Source organism: Microtus ochrogaster, unplaced genomic scaffold (genome assembly GCF_000317375.1).
Source record: "Microtus ochrogaster isolate Prairie Vole_2 unplaced genomic scaffold, MicOch1.0 UNK90, whole genome shotgun sequence".
Lineage (NCBI taxonomy): Eukaryota > Metazoa > Chordata > Mammalia > Rodentia > Cricetidae > Microtus > Microtus ochrogaster.
The window spans coordinates 550,575-555,769 of NW_004949188.1; the positions used below are offsets into that span (position 1 = coordinate 550,575).

General features: G+C 50.0%; 1 pseudogene; it reads right to left on the reverse strand.

Annotated features, from left to right (window-relative positions):
• Positions 1–4,000: 4,000 nt before the first annotated feature.
• The window catches only part of LOC101980420, a 2,809-nt pseudogene continuing 1,614 nt past the window's right edge, over positions 4,001–5,195 (reverse strand).

Below are 5,195 nucleotides of genomic sequence, written 5' to 3' on the forward strand. Positions count from 1 at the left end.
TAAATATATATATTTTTTAGTTTTTTTTAGGTGGGGGTCTCACTCTGTGTCTCTGACTGTCCAGAAACTCACCATGTAGACCAGGCTAGCTTCAAACTCAGAGACCCACCTGTCTCTGCCCCCTGAGTGCTGGGATTAGAGGCGTGCTGAACCATGCCAGGCCAGCTCCAGGTTTTGAACACCGCTTCTATATTCTCTTCTGAGGCCTCCTGCCCTCAGCCTGCAGGGGGACAGACACCTCAGACTGTGCACTTGCAAACTGAGTACTCCCCATACACCCTGGGATGCCTATGTCTGTCTCTTCAGCTCTTGAGTCAGGCTGGTGAGGGAGCTCAGAAAGGAAAGGTGCTTGCTTGCCACCATGCATTGTGCCGTGAGTTCCGTTGCAGGACCTATTTAACAGAAGGAGAGAAAGTACTCCTCCATTTATCTTCTGACCTCCTCGTGCACTATGACACACGCGCACGCGCACACACACACATGACACATGATGAATAGAAATGTTTATGGTGTGACACTGTTCTTGGGGAGATTGGAGCAAATATCTGCTCATCCAAGATAAGGAAGCAAGGATAGACCCAAGTGAGGAGACTAGCAAAGTCCACCTTGGTAAAGCCAATGAGTTTTATTGGGGTTACTTACAGGAATACGGGTAAAGGGTCACTTATGGAAACAGACTGCTGCATTACTGAGAACCCTAACCCAGCAATGGTGACAGCTCACAGAAGCAGAGAACCTGGAGTCACCATAAAGTCTGATGATTGCAGTGTCTCTTTCAGGCACTCAGTTCCTCCGAGAGTGTCTCTCAGGAGTTCTTGCATATGTTCAATTTTGGGGGCTTCCTGAAGCCTTTTAGTTGTTTACTTCTTTTTGTGTTTGTTTTTGCTTTTGTTTTGAAACAGGGTTTCTCTGTAGCTTTGGAGCCTGTCCTGGAACTAGCTCTGTAGACCAGGCTGGTCTTGAACTCACGGAGATCGAGATCCTCCTGTCTCTGCCTCTCAAGTGCTGGGATTAAAGGCGTGCGCCACCACCGCCCAGCAAGTTGTTTACTTCTTGAGCTGGAGGAGCTTCCCTGAAGAATGGAGTGTTTCCCCGCCAGTAAACCATCCGGCACCTTAGCGATACAATGTTTAAAAGTAAAAAGCCCAGTTGCCTTTACCCCAGCTCTTGGAAGGCAGAGGTGACTCTGAGTTCATGGCCAGCTTGACCTACATAATGAGTTCCAGGAGAGCCAGAGCTACATAGTGAGACCCTGCCCCAAAATACAAACAAAACGACATCTCCCTAGATGCTGGACTGAAAAAGCACCTGGTGCATATGCACTTCCCTTGCAAGCCTGATGCCCCTTGTTCACTGCTGTGAAATGACACTGTAACCAAGGCAACTTACAAAGAAAGAATTTATTCTTACAGTTTCAGAGGGCTAGTGTCCATGACCATCATGACTGGGAACACGGTATGGCATTGGGCAGTAGCTGAGAGCTTACTTCATAAAACATACCCAGAGGCAGAGAGCGAGAGCTAAATGGGAATGATGTGGGCTTGCTTTCGAAACCTCAAAGTCCAGTCACAGGGACACACCTCCTCCAACAAGGCATTCCTCCCAATCCTTCCCAAACAGTTCCACCAACTGTAGCCCAAGTATTCCAACATATGTGCCTATGGGAGTCATTCTCATTCAAACCCCACATCCGCTGGTTCTAAAATTACCTCCCTTGGGAGATATAAATATCACCTGCTCTGTGTGGGATATAAATATTCCCACTCTGTCCCCATGACAAGCCAAAGTGTGATCCCACCAGAGTTCATACTAGGGAACCAATGAGTTTATTAGACTTACTTACAGAGCAGAGGGTGATGGATGCTGGCTTCCCAATGTCTGTGTAGTCCTGTTAATTCCCACACAGCGGCTGGTTGTAGTGAGCCGGACAGGATCGCCATTACAAGATGGCGCCGACATCCTGTCTTGTTGGAAATAAACAACCCCATATTTGGCTAAGCCTTTGAGAGCTGCATGTCCCCTGCTTCCCATGTGTGCGGTGGATAAGGGTCCTTGGGCCTATCACGATGCAGTCTGGTGTCAGCTGATGATGGCAGCCAATCACAGGGCGACCTGTGTGCCAATTCCCGATATAAGCAGCTGCCTCGGGACCTCTCTCTCTCTCTCTCTCTTGCTTCCTGCTCTCCCTTGCTTTCTGTCCCTGGCTTCCTCCTTCGCTTCATGCTCTCCTTTAACCAAGGGCACTCCAATTAAAGCGTGATCTGAGAAGAATCCTCCTGTGGTGGTCGTTCTTTCTCGCTGGTCGAGGAGTTCGCCGCAGCTGGTCATGGTGGTGCACGTCTGTAGCAGGTTTCTTTGGACCATCAGCTCCTGAATAATGACACGGAGACCTCTTAATGACAGCTTGGCCTTAGCTTAGGCTTGTTCCCAACTAGCTCTTAGAACTTAAATCAACCCATTTATATTAATCTACATTCTGCCACGTGGCTCATTACCTCTCCTTAGTACAGTACATCTGATTTCCTCTGCCTCTCTCTCTGGCAACCCCCCACCTCAGATTCTTCCCAGAGTTCCTGTCTCTGCCTGGAAGTCCCGCCTATTCTTTCCTGCCTAACTATTGACTGTTCAGTTCTTTTTTTTTTTTTTTTTTTTTTTTTTTTTTTTGTTTTTTCGAGACAGGGTTTCTCTGTGGTTTTGGAGCCTGTCCTGGAACTAGCTCTGTAGACCAGGCTGGTCTCGAACTCACAGAGATCCGCCTGCCTCTGCCTCCCGAGTGCTGGGATTAAAGGCGTGCGCCACCACCACCTGGCTGACTCTTCAGTTCTTTATTAAGCCAATCAGAAGGTGCCTTAGGCAGGTGAGGAAGGACAGAGACACATCTTTGCACAGTGTGATCAGACATCCCATCTGTAATCTCAGTTGCTATGGTGAGGTGGAAGGCGAGCATGCTACAACGGACACAAAGTGCCTGTGTCTCAAACAAGAGGGCAGCCAAAGAGCCATGCTGAAGATTGTTCTTGTACCTTCACATGCACACAGTGGACTGTTATTCACTCATAGAAGGAAACGAAGCACTGATTGCTGCCGTAGTGTGGGCAGGCTGAGAACAGGATGATAGCCAGGTGTGGGGCAGAGTGCTGTAATCCCAGTGCTCAAGAGGTATAGGGAGGGTCAGCACTTCAAAGTCCTCCTTCATTGTGTAGTAGCTTTGAGACCATCTTGGGCTATGTGAGACTGTGCCAAAAAGACCAAAATTAAATAAATTAATTTAAAAAAGGAAACATGATGCTGAATGAGAAGGTCGGATACAAAAGGCTACATTGTGTCAATGTCTCTGTGTTTGTGTGTGCACAGAACAGGCAAACCACACAGACAGGTGCAGGGGGTGTTTGCCCGGCCCTGGTTTTCCTGGAACTAGCTGTGTAGATTAGGCTGGCCTTGAACTCAGAGATCTGCCTGCCTCTGTATCCCAAGTGTGTGTGCCACCATTGTCCAGCAGATGTTCTTGATCTAGACAGAAGTGAGGGCTGTCTGCCATTGTGAGTGTGCTAATTGCCACAAATGGAAAATGTTTTTTTTGGGGGGGTAGGTCTTTATTTGTGGGGTCCCAGCAGGCCCAGCCTGTTGTCCATGGTGGGGATGGGCTGTCCAATACAGGGGAACAGGTAGTAGCTCTCTCCACCAAGAAGTCAGAGCTTACCCTTGTCTCCCCCCTCATGGCCAAGGGCAAGGCCCCATTCCCCCACTCCACAGGGCTATAGTGACATACTTAAAAAGTCAAAAACAACCCTCCCCCCAAGGAACAGATTCTCTATATAGAAACCTTGTTTAGTTTAAACTAGAAACAGGAGTGCTGTGGGCAGCTTGCTTCTTCTAGGTGGGCTTTCTACAAGGTGAGGCTGTCTTCACCCAGGTTGGGGCAAGATGGGACACAGGAGTGAAGGTAGACACTGGCTGGGGTCAGGTGCTCAGGTGCCCCCACCCCCACCTGCTCTGCCACTCAGGTGGGGTTCCTCTGGCATACACTCTTGTCCTTGTCGTTTATGTGATGCCCTTCAGTGGGGCAGCACCAGGGTCATTCTCGTCCAGGGTCTGCTCTGGCTTCCATCGCTTCTCATAAATTAAGATGATGGTGACCAACACCAGGACCTCGGCCACGATGTCCAGGAAGGGCCAGAGGGCGGCCAGACAGAGCCGCGTGCGCGCAGTATCATCCTCTCCTGGACGCTGCCCTGGGCGTTTCGTTACGCATGTAGGTATCAGAGTCGCTGTTGATGTGGAGGTTGCTGATGGTCAGCTCTGACCTCTCCGCTGTGGATATCATGATGTACTTGCTCTCAGAGCCATTGGTGATCAGCTGATCCCCAGAGTCAGAGGTCTTAAACCAGCTCCACCCAGTGACAGGAGGGTGGGGTGACTCGGACTTGCAGACCAGCCTCACGTTTCTCTCCCTCACTGAAATGCTCTGACTTCTTTCCGTCCTTGGTCCGGGGTGGCCCCTCCACACGGATGTCGCCCCTGCCCACGCGCTCGGGAAGGAAGATGCAGGAAGTAGCACCCAGAGCGGTCATCTGTGTCCTCCATGTACTGCATCTGCCGGTCAGGCAGCGTATCCTCCTGCAGTACCTGGTCACTTCTCATCCAGCGGTGGCCAACGATGTCGATGCTACTGCTGTTCAAAATGCAGTTAAGGTATGTCTTGGAGCCGACATCATGGACAGAGATTACGATGGTGTCCGCCACCGCTGAGGAACTTTGGCCGCCCAGGAGCGCAAAGCCTAGCGCCAGCAGCAGCGCCACCACCGTGTCACCTCCTTGGAAAATGGAATTTTTTTTTTCTTTTAAATCATTCAAGCCAGGTGGTGGTGGCCCACGCCTTTAATCCCAGCACTCGGGAGGCAGAGGCAGACAGAGCTCTGTGAGTTTGAGGCCAGCCTGGTCTACAAGAGCTAGTTCCAGGACAGGCTACAAAGAAATCCTGTCTTGAAGAAAACACAAAAAAAAAGAAAGAAAGAAAGAAAGAAAGAAAGAAAGAAAGAAAGAAAGGAAAGAAAATCATTCAAGGCAACTGCAAAGTCCAAAGTTCCTGCTGTGCAAGCATGAGGACCTGGGTTTGTATCTCCAGCACCCAAGTAAAGAAGCCTGTGCAGGAGCCTGTGTGGGCAAGAGCCTTGTGCAGGGCAGGCTGTGTGTGC